The sequence below is a fragment of the Hydra vulgaris genome, chromosome 04 (genome assembly GCF_038396675.1).
Source record: "Hydra vulgaris chromosome 04, alternate assembly HydraT2T_AEP".
Classification (NCBI taxonomy): Eukaryota; Metazoa; Cnidaria; class Hydrozoa; order Anthoathecata; family Hydridae; genus Hydra; species Hydra vulgaris.
Window position 1 is genome coordinate 27,117,249 of NC_088923.1, and position 12,909 is coordinate 27,130,157.

General features: G+C 28.8%; 1 long non-coding RNA gene across 1 annotated transcript; it reads right to left on the bottom strand.

The window, feature by feature from the left end:
- Positions 1–11,236: 11,236 nt before the first annotated feature.
- LOC136079049 (uncharacterized) lies at positions 11,237–12,355 on the bottom strand. Its single transcript, XR_010637900.1, has 3 exons — positions 12,147–12,355; positions 11,636–11,801; positions 11,237–11,551 (listed from the first exon to the last, which is right to left on the bottom strand). It is a non-coding gene; the product is annotated as an uncharacterized LOC136079049 (long non-coding RNA).
- Positions 12,356–12,909: the final 554 nt, after the last annotated feature.

Below are 12,909 nucleotides of genomic sequence, written 5' to 3' on the forward strand. Positions count from 1 at the left end.
AACTGTGAATGTTATATACAGTAAATGTTTTACCAAAAATTTCTTTACAATTGTTCACAAAATATTTAAGCAATTCTTCACAGTAAGGTAAAAAGCTTTTACCCAGGTTACTATCTGGATGCACCAGAATAAATACTGAAATTGACAGTGAAAGTGTTCATAGATAGGTTCAGAAACAATTCCCTTCAAAGAAACAGGTTCAGTGTATAGAAGAAATTGTCTGAATTCAATTGCTTTCCACCTATCAACTTCGAGTAATGAGTGGTATTCTAGCAAAATCACTAGGAATGTAATTTCTAAATTCAATTAATCTCTCAGATATCTGCAATATATGGGCTTGTGACAGCCTAGCTATAGGACCTTTACGGAAATAATTCCGGATTCTTTTAACAACCCCAAGACATATTAAATGCATATAATCAAGGCAGAATCCAGGAGACTTACATTTCTAATGTTGCTTATCTGACTGGCAGATAAAATCTTCATCTATTCGCTTGCGAAATTCTTGCTTTTTATTAAACACTACCCTTCCTTCCTAGGAACCTTTGTTAATGCACCTTTCACGGGAATAATATCCAGTATGAGCAACAGTCCCTTTTAAAAATGATCTTGCTGGGGCATCACAGAGAAAAGCTCTAACTTTAACAGTGTGTACAACTGATTTTAATGTTATACCAGATGATTTTAAACAACACAATTCTTTTAAAAAAATATCTAAAAATACATCCAAACTTAGTTTTGGTTCCCCTGTGTATATTGCCACGATAAAAATCTTTCCACCACTAACTTAACAAAGAATTGACCACAATTGAGCATTTGATGATTTAAATAAAGGTAATCCATCAATACTAAAACTAAGTGGTATTTCACTTTCAGAACCTGTGAAATTGCTTTTAATACCAGATTCTAATCCAAAATAGAAATATGTACCACCGCATTTTTGAACACACTGAACTTCTTGTAGTATTTTTAAAAAAGTGCTTGCATCTTTGGGTAACGTGTTACCATGTCTTCGAACATGAAGTAAACTTCGAACATAAAGAGTAAACTATTTATAGCTGCTTGAGAACAATTAAACTTGAGACACCAGAATGCAAGGTCTCCTGATAGGTTTTCTTTACTGGTGGATGGATTAAAAGAATTACTGTCACTAGAACTGTCGGACCATTAATCAGGTGAATTGCTCGACTCTACTTCCGTATTTTCTTCCAGAGGTAAATGACTTCAACTCTGACTGCTAGTATGATAATAATCTATTATCATACTAGCAGTATGATAATAGATTATTATCATACTGCTAGTATGATAATAGATTATTATCATACTGCTAGTATGATAATAGATTATTATCATACTAGCAGTATGATAATAATTATTACTATTACTATCACACATTCCCACTTTCCTCTCGAACTTCTTCTAAAACTGATTTACTTAATTTTCTCCAATTCTTTAAATAATCTTTTCTTGATGCAGACATATTCTTAACAACTACATTGAACGAAATATAAAACTATATAACTTATAAAAGGTATATATATAACTTTAAAATGTATTAAAACTTCATTAAAAAATAAAAATGTGCGAAAAGAAACTGGTAACTATATATATATATATATATATATATATATATATATATATATATATATATATATATATATATATATATATATATATATATATATATATATATATATATATATATATATATATATATATATATATATATATATATATATATATATAGTTATTTATTTATAAATATTCTCTGTATATATGTCTTTAATTCTGTCACATATATGACAGAATTAAAGACATCTTAAACTCGATGTTCCGGAAGACGTCTTGTTAAGATATCTGTAAGACATATTAAACTAGTTGCTTCTAGTATATCCATCTTTAAGACGTCTTAGATGAAGACGTCTTAAGGACAACTGTTAAAGATGTCTTAAATACGTTTTATACTAACTGAAGACGTCTAGATAAGATAAAGATGAGTTAAAGATGTCTTAAAGACGTCTTATGTTGGATGGGTGAGCATTATATGCACATGACAAAACAAAGTGAATATATTTAAAAATGACTTTATTGTATACTTTAGCTCCTATGTTATCAAAACCTACATTAACTAGTCTGCTTTTTGCTTTTTTAGCTAAAGCTTTAAATTTTCGTTCTGTTCTATTGTGCAAGCCATCTTTATTTTATTTTATTTTCAGCAAGATATTAAAAAACAAACAAACGGTAAAACCAAAATATCAACCTACTTTGGAGTTATGTTAACGTCTACAATCCAGTTTATATGTGTTCTTACTTTACCTGATGTTATTATACCAATCCCTAACAAAAAGAACACAATAAATACTTTACATAAGATTTGATAAATATTAAATGGTCTTTAATACTACTCTTATAAATATAGATATAATCATTTATATATAATAGGTTATAATACCTGTAGTTTTATCACAATTTAGTTTAAACTTATACCAACCAACTGTTGTGTTTAACTTTATTTTTTTACTGCAAATATCACATTTCCATTCAGACAATGGACAAGACCATTCTTTATTCAACCATGATGGATTTTTATTTACACAAACAACATTGTCTTTTGACTATACAAACCAAAACATACTGGTGCACACTATAGTTTCATAATTATAATAAGACTTTGATATATTTTATATATAATTATGCAAACTTTACATATATATAAAAATATTCATCTCTAATCCACCATGTTTATATATAATATGCAATGTAAAGTATTGTACACAATGTCAGTGCCGTAGCAAGCTAAAATGGCGCCAGGGGCCTGAGAACATTTTGCGCCTACCTAATAAAAGTGGCCTTGTCAGCCACCCACCCCACCCTCATAAAATAAACCTACCCTTAAAAGTGACCTCCCTTCTCCAAAAAACTAATTTAGTAACTTCTAATCACGTCTACAGGCTGCGGTTTAAACCTTTGAAAGATAGTAACAAAAAAATTAAAAATGGCCCCAATAAAAAAATTCTTTTGCACTTAAAAATTTATTAACAATAAAAAAAAAGTTTAATATACATCAAGTGAAATTTACTTTTCGTGCTATTAGGCATGCAAAATCATCTATAACTTGGTCATAGTTTACCTTCTTTGCTATTTCATTCTCAATTGAAATAATAGCTAAACTAGATAAGCGTTCTTGTCCCATGGTTGATTGCAAGTAATTTTTGATTAGTTTAAGTTTACTAAAACTTCTTTCACATGTTGAAACTGTCACTGGAAGAGTAAGAGAAATCCTGAGTGAAACTTCAATGTTCGGATATACATTTGTTAAAGAGTACGAGTGTATCAATTGCAATATTTCAATTGGATTAGCACATTCCAAATTTTCCATCATAGCTTTTGCCTGAACCTTAAAACTCTCAATCTCAGCATGCACTTCTACAGAATCAAAATCATTTTTCTTGGCTAGGCTAAATGTTTTTTGATTAAGTTCTTCAACAGAATTAAGGGAGATTTGTTTTCCAGTGAGAAATAGAAAGTCAGATAATACTTTGACATTACCTCAAATCGCCATTGCATTTGTGTGATAATGCTGTCAAACACACAGTGACCCTTTAATGAAATTGGGAGTTCTTTCATCAGGTTTTCCCATCTTGATGTAGAATTGGAGAAAAATGTGAATATTTTTTGAATAGATCTAAAGAATGTATCCATAAGAGGTAAGACTTCAGCAGCATGAACGCGAATCAAATTAAGAGTATGGGCTGCGCATGCTACAAATGATGCTAGTCCGTTGATATTAATGATTTGTGCTTGAACTCCTTTGTATTTTCCAGCCATACTTGCTCCATTGTCATAGCCTTGGCCTCTGCAATATGCAATATTTAATCCATCAATTTTCAATTTTGCTAGAATTTCTTCTGCAATGCCATTTCCAGTCTTTTGATGGCTCTCTATAAAATCCATGAAACTTTCTTCTATTGAGCACATTCCATTTTTTATAAGAACATGTCTTATCACTTCACTCAGCTGTTCTTTATGAGAAACATCAGGTGTACAGTCAAAAAGCAAGGAAAAATATTTTGCATTTATAATCCGTGAGAGGATTTTTCCTTTAACTTCTTCTCCCACAAGTGTAAATATTTCATTTTGAATTTGTGGCGAAAAATATGACTGCAGCTTTTTTAAATTTTGTTCCATTTCCTTCCAAATTGCATAGCATTTTCTATGCTCATGACTATTCTAATGTTCAGGATTTTTGGGATTAAGCTTTTTCTAGTCACTAAATCCTTTAGAAGTATCAGACAACTTATTAGCTTTTGTTGAGGAAAAAAGTACACAAAAAAACATAATGTTGCATCTTTTAAGTTGCTATATAGCAACCATTGCCTTTTCACCAGTTAGCCATTGGCAAACATCTTTTTGTACCACTTTGAACTGAAATGTCTTATTTTTGTATTAGAAGAAGAAGCTGATGGAAAGGTTTCTCTGGTTTACTGCTCAGGTTCATTTTCAATTAAAAAGCACTTTTCTTGATCAGTTATTTGTGGCCATGTGGCAAGATCCTTTAGCTCAAAACTTGTGTTTGGAATATCTTTTTTTCCTTCTTTTTTGGGATTTGATGATTGAAAGTTATATTTTTTTATCACTTACAAAAAATTCCTCAACCAGTGCTTTGTCTATATCAGATGAAATTTGGAAAACCTTAGTTTTGTTTAGATTTTGATTTGATAACGGCAAGGAAGACTGAATTTCGTTAATATCATGATGAGATAAATTCATTAAAGCCTGCATTTGACATGGATTTTTTTCAGTTGAATCTTCTTTTTCAGTTAAATTTTCGTTTTGGGATGGACAAACAAAACTTCTTTCACAAACCATTTTTTAAAAATTTTTTCTAGTTTCTTAAAATATTGAAAGTAAAATTGTCCAATTTTTTGCCCTTAGCAAAATGGTGCTCGAGGCCTATGCCCCCAACACCTCCCCCTCGCTACGGCACTGCACAATGTAAAAAGACTTTTAAAAACTTGTGTATAAATACAAGTTCTTATAAATTTTTGTAAAATTGCACGTATTTTTATAGCATAAAATCTTTTAATGTTTTTACTTTTATTACATTAATACTTTTATTAAAAGTTTTCAAAGAACATTCCCATGCACAAGTATATGTGAAATATTAAATTTTATTTTAATACCGAATTATTAGTACATTTACTAAATTTCAATGTTATTTCAATGTAATTTCAACATTTATTTTCAACGTTAATTCAACGTTTATTTTTAACGTTTATTTTTAGTTAAAAATAAACGTTGAACTAACATTGAAAACTTCAACGTTTAACTAACGTTAACTTAACAAAATAACGTTGAAATTTAGATCATTATTATCGTTGAAATAACGTTATGTGCTTGCTGGGAGAAATCAATCTAAATAACATATGTTGTTTTAAAGAAATATTTTTCTTTGGTATTTTGTTATTAATCAATACTTGTATACTCCCTTACCTTTTTAACTTCATAAAATTTTGAGATAGATTCTTCAAATTTCATTTAGCTTTTCAAAGATATTTAATTCAATGGATGATCTTTTATCCATATCTTTTCTTAGAACTGCTATCATATCTTTTTCTGAGAACTGTTATTATATCTTTTGTTTTATTTAGTGAGAGTTCTAAAACAATTTGCAATTCTTGTAATATTTGAACAGATAATTGTCTGATAGATCGCCTAGCAGTTTTGTTTTTAGGTGTGCCAACCTTTACCGTTAGTGGTTTTCCTCTTGTTGATATTTAAAAGTTGGATCCATATGCTATTTTGTCAGTTTCCATTTTTCTCTTAAGTATTCCTGCTGTAACTTGTTCAGCTTGAAGATAACCAAGATCAAAAGTTAAACTTATTAGATTGAAAACAGCAGTTTCTTTCCCACACTGGTGAAATACCCTGCTCCAATGCTAGAAAAACAGTCTCAACATAAAATACTTTTAGTTTTAATTTCGGTTTCTAGTTCAGATTTATTTTAAACATTCATCATGCCAGTCTTTTCGTCCAATCAATCTTGAAAATATAATTTATGTAAATATTAACGTATTCGTTAAAACATATAAGTTCAAAATTAACTCGTTGAACTAATTTGATGTACCAATATATCTTAAAAACTAATATTATTCCAAAAAACTTTGCCATAAATATAAACTAAGTTTGAAAAAATGGAAGCAGAATAAAAATTCTAAGATCAGGTATTACAAATATACCTCCATTGCACAATTTTATTTAAAAAAAAAAAGAATTGAATAAATATTATCTTTACTTTAAGATATCTTTTCTCCCTAAGCCATTCTTGGATTTTTTCCAGTCTTGAGCAAATACAGATTTCTACAACAACTTGAACATATATTTTTTGGAAAATCTTCTATTAGTTTTGAATATCTATAAAACACATTAATTTCATCAACTCTTCCACTGTGTTGTTTACATAATGTAGAAATTTTGAATTTATTCCAAATTGCTCCCAACAACAACAACAAACTCGTTGTAGACACACTGATGGAGTTGAGATTATTATAAATATATGAAGTAGATAGTTTTTTATATCTAAAGATTTACTTTTAATCAAATAAGGATAGCATTTTATATAAAACTAAGGATATATAAAGATAGTCATGCATTGCTTATAATATATATCATATGTATAATTTATTATATATACTTAAGTAAAAAACATAAAACAGTCAAATAAAAAAAACTTCTGTTTCCAGAAAAAGTCATTTATAAAAAAAGAATAATAAAAAATACATAAGAGATAAAAAAAAATAGAACTTTGTAGCTTAAGTAAGATATCATTCTCAGTCTTTGATCTATTAGATTTTTCAATCTTTTTTTTCGATCTTTATTATCTTAGTTTTAGATTAAAAAACATAAAACGTAAATTCTCTAACGAAAATTTTGTAAAACGAAACCTTTTTTCAGAGCACTTTGTACAAAGTGGCGTGTATCCAGTTATTTAAAAATGACGCAAATAATGAACTTCAAAAATGAGTGTAGTTGTCATATATTTAAATTTATATTGAATTTTTTAAATGTTTAAAAGTCAAAATGATTTTTTTCTTACTTTTATCATTAGATTTAAATCTTTTACATTATTTAAAAAAGAAATACTTACAAAAAAAAATTAAAACATAAAAATATTGTTAAAAAAAAGTTAAAAAAGTCACTTTAAAAAATTTAAAAAAGCTATGTGCCACGGTAATTTTGATTTTAAAAACAATTGAAAACAACTTCTATGGTCTTAAGTGTTATATTAAACCATAATTTGTTTGAGTGACACAACTTTTATTCCGGCGGTCCAAATGGGGAACAGTGGGAAATGAATTAAGTTGATCGATTTTTTTAATGCGTGAAAACGTGTCGTCATTAACAAGCGTCATTAATTAATATTAATGACGTCATTAATTAATATTAATGACAAGATCATTCATTCAAAAGTTCAAAAAACTTTATTTTTTTGATTTTTATTGACGTCAGTTATTCTCCAGTTAAGATTTTTCAATATGTTTAACACTAGAAGCCACAGGTTTTTTATAGACCTAGAAACCCCAAAGTGGATCAATTAAACCAACTTAATTATAATATGAAAGAAAATAACTTAAATATAAAAGAAAATAAGTCAAAATGCATATAAATGCATTTTGACTTATTTTCTTGTTTAAATGTATGAAACAGTTAAAACTGTTAATTTTGATGTAAATTATATAAAATGTTTCTTTTACCCTACACATGGGTTTAATGTCCAAATTACAGCGCGTTTTACTCTAAGTAGGAGTTTAGTAGCATGATTTGCCTAAATCTGGATTACCAGCATATTATTTAAATTATTTAAACAGATTATTTAAACATAAAAAAAGAAGAAATAAAATGAAAATATTAGCGAACAAAATAAAATATTGTTTCCACATATAACTAAAAAATTAAAAAAAAAAATTAAAAAAAAACAAACACAAAAAACACAAAAAACACAAAAAAAAAATGAGTAGCCTCCTCGACTATAGTGGCCCCCCTCGGGCCTTGGGGAGGTGAATAATCTAAAAAAAAAAAAAAAAAATATGGTATAAATATACTGTCACCACAAGTACACTAATATTACTGTTTTACACCATGAAACTTACTACTATTTTGCCCTGCTAATAAAATATCGTAAAAGCGATTAATTATTAATATTATTCTATGGAATAACATTACTAAGTTCTATGGAATAACAATACTATGGAATAACGTTACTAAAATTATTCTATGGAATAACAGCATTACTAAACATTAAGCAATTAATTAGCACACAACAACATTAAGCATTAATTAGCAAATTAATTAGCATTAACTAGCATTAATAAATAATAAATTAATAATAATTCATTAATAAATAATAAATTAATTAGCAAAACATTAAGCAATTAATTAGCACACAACAAACATTACTAAAATTCTATGGAATAACATTACTATGGAATAACATTACTAAAATTATTCTATGGAATAACAGCACCGTAAAAACCCCTAAGCAAACATCAAAACTTCCGATAGACCAGGGAGGTTTAAATATAGTCGACGTCAAGAAAAAACTCGAATCTTTACAGCTGAGCTGGATCTCAAAGTTGTATAACAAAAACAAAAACGGCGCCTGGAACGACTCAGCTTCCTACATACTTAATCAATACCGAAACGCGAATCAAGGAGACCTTGTCTTTCTCACATCACACTCATATGATTCTTTAAAAACTCTACCTCCGTATTACCAACAAACAATGAAAAGTTGGAATAAATTCTACTTAAAACACAATAACCATAAGAATCTCACCATCGAAGAAGTGCTAATGCAACCAATATTTTTTAACCCATACATACGCAACAAAAACCAAACTATGAAACCAACTCAAGAATCCATAAATAATAACATAATCATGCTAGGGGACATATCAAAAGTATTTGTCCAGGGCTTTCTGGAAAGCCAAGTTATTGGTATAAAACAACGCCTCTTAACAACCATAATAAATTCATTACCACCCCAATGGAAAAACATGATAAACATCCAAAGTCAAAGCTGCGACTACAACAAAACGTCGTTGTGCATAAGCACCAAAAACAACCGTCGAATACGATTCCTTGACTTAACTCCTAAAGCAATTTACAACACTTCCCTAAATGACAACGATAAAAGTACACCCAATAAGTTTTACAGATGGAAGGACATTTTCAACAGTATGAATAAAATCTCAACAAAAGAATGGGCCCATTTGTTTATATCCATACACAAAAATGAAAGCAACAACAAAGCCGATGAAATAAAGTATAAACTAATACATTTTACACTACCCACCAATACACTGTTTAAAAAAAGAGGCCATATAACAGACGATCTCTGCCCACAATGTATGAAAGAATCAGAAAACATACAACACATGATGTTTAAGTGTGAAAAAGTTCAACCCTTAGTAAAATACACTTTAGCCCTCATTAACAAAATATACCCATACCTAATACCTCTTAAAAACACTTTCAAATCACTACTTTTCTTTTCATCAACTTTTATAAATAAATTTTATATTGGAAAACTAATAACTAACAAACTATTATACATAATATATTGCAATAGAATGAGGTCGTTCCACGACAAAAAAATTTACCCCAGAAGGACGCTCATGCTGGAATTCCAAGGCAAAATTAAAAGAACTTTGTCAGACGAATTCCAAATTTCTATTATTATTAATGAAAAGATTTCTTTTCTACAAGAATGCAAAAATATCTGGAGCGGAGAAAATAATTTTAATCTAGAAAGTTCTTGTAAATTAAAATGCCCAGATATATTTTTTAGTGAAATCTTTTTTTTTTTAAATTTTCTTTTTCGCTTTTTCGTTTTATTTTCTTCGAATTCTAATTTTTTTCGTTTTTTCGTTTTCGCTTTCGATTTTTTATTTTTTTATATAGTGGGTTTTTTATTTTCTTAAACGTGAGCCCCCTAGGAGTCTGTCTTTATGTATTTTAATAGTGGAACAGTAGAACACCTTGTATTTTTATTTTTTAACTACTGTAACACTTATTAATACCTCTGCAGGGCAAATGCCCGAGGAGAATAAACTACAATACCTTAATTATTAATATTATAAGTGACGTATTAATTAGAAACTAATTCTCGAATTAGTTTACAATTAATACGTAACTGCTGTCATTAGGTTAACCTAATTTCGGCTTGTTTTCTACCTATTGCACAATCTAACATCATGTGCAATCCTGTCCGCTTTCTCTATGTTATCTTTCTAACACGATTACTTCTATCTTTTGCTCTAAGATAACTTCGTTCTTCCAAAACTCACTTTACTCTCGGCCGTAAAGCGGTTATGACCCTCCTTCTTGGGGGGCTGAACATGTCTTTGCGTGCCTTGGTATGGTGGTTTCTGTATGGCAACTAGCCGGAGGAGAATAAACCACAATACATATTAATATTATAATGAAACGCTTAAGCTCAGCAAACGCTGATGGTGCTTCATCATCAAAAACCTCTGTTGCAGCACATCCCAAGTAGCAACGTTCATGTGGCCCGACAACGGTCCAGTTCTGGCTGCGGAACACGACCAGGACTGGCTTGCCAGACCTGGCGCAGTGCCACCATGCACATCGGCTTAAATACGGTCCCGGGCTGGCTAGCCATTGCAAGCGCTGGCGTTTCAACGGGCATCCACTGGCAAATCATTTAAGGCCCAATGCAGGCCCACAGTAGATTCACTAGAGCAGAATCAGTAACGGGCAACAAAATGTTTCTGATTATTAGAATGGAGAAAATACCATTAAGTTAACACGCTCCTTTTTTTGATTTGTAAACTTAAAACAAAATGAATATATTCATTTTGTTTTAAGTTTACAAATTGAAAAAAATGATTATTAGAATGGAGAAAATACCATCAAGTTAACACGCTCCTTTTTTTCGATTTGTAAACTTAAAAAAAAAATGAATATAGAAATATATAAAAATATATTCATTTTGTTTTAAGTTTACAAATCGAAAAAAATAATATATTCATTTTGTTTTAAGTTTACAAATCGAAAAAATAAGCGTGTTAACTTAATGGTGATTTCTCCATTAATATAATTCTTATAAAGTAGAACTCGTTAATAAAAATAGTAAATTATTATTGACAGATATAAGAAAATCAAAAGAATTTGATCTATATACATTAAATTTTCTTTAGAAACGTAAGGGCTACTTATTTTACAACTTTTCTTTTATTATCAATAAATTTTTTGTGTCATCATCAAAATTCCTTAAGAAAAATTTAGAACTAAAATTTAAAATCAACCTGTGTACATAATTTATGTAGGTTGCAATTATAGCAACCATTCTCCCAACGGTTGGTATTTAACAATGTTCAAAACTATTAATATATCTCAACAGACTTTCTTATGGCTCTTTGTTTTCTGCCACCGCTACGATCAGCAGCTCCTGCCAAATAGTGAACAACGGCTTTTTGGACATCACTTTCGGATGCATCTTTGGTTGGAGGATTTTTTCTTAATGCTCCTGTAAATATACATCGTCCTTTACAGTTGAACAAAAAAAACTTCTCATTACTAAACATAATACTAAAAAAAAAAGACTTCTTACTCTGAATAACAAGTCGGCACTTCAAGTCACGAAATGGTTTTTTTTTAAGCTCTCCTAGTCCTGACCAATTAAACATTTTGAGAATCTCATTTTCAAATAGAGCGGAAACCATACGTCTGACTGCTTCTTTTAAACATTGACCACCTTTTGATGCAACTCCATATACCTATATATGCATACATGCGCGTATATATATATATATATATATATATATATATATATATATATACATTTATATGTATATACATATATATATATATATATATATAAATATATATATATTTGTATATATATATACATATATATATATGTATATATATATATATATATATATATATATATATATATATATATATATATATATATATATATATATATATATATATATTTATTGATAAATGTTGTATATTGCTGGAAATACAACTCTTGTCTGTTTAAGAGTGATCAATATCTTTTTGAAAAAAACAGATCAAATAATAATATTAAAATATTTTAAATGAGAAAATACAACTTTATAATGGAACTTGAAGTTTCATGCCATTCGGCAATCATCAGCCATATTATTCAAACATAAAATAAAAACCGTTATAAAAAATACAAATTTAGCGTTGCAACGGCATCTGACGTCAAGTGTACGTGATCCGATATTTGCTAATCGCCGGTATCAAAGTTAGAAAGTAAAAATTTTTTCCTATGTCTACAAGCAGAAACAAATTCACTTTTTTTATTAAGTAGTAAACCACTATCAAAATTCATAATAAAATATTTTTCACTGATGCAAAGGTTACACCTTTTTGTAGATGGATTATAACATTGGTATCTTTTAATTATGTTCAATTTAATATGTTCTTTTAAATATGTTCATTGACGTCAGATGCCGTTGCAACACTAAATTTGTATTTTTTATAACGGTTTTTATTTTATATTTGAATAATATGGCTGATGATTGCCGAATGGCATGAAACTTCAAGTTCCATTATAAAGTTGTATTTTCTCATTTAAAATATTTTAATATTATTATTTGATCTATTTTTTTCAAAAAGATATTGATCACTCTTAAACAGACAAGAGTTGTATTTCCAGCAATATACAACATTTATCAATAAATTTATTGCTCCTCCTGTTGAGCACTCTTCTCAAGTCATTAAAAATGGAGAAAGTTAACTTCAATTATTCAATAAAAAATATACCTATACCATCAAATAAAGAATACAAATTGCGATTGCTCGAAAAAACTGAGATATTGATTAAAAGGATGCGATGGAAGGCGTTTT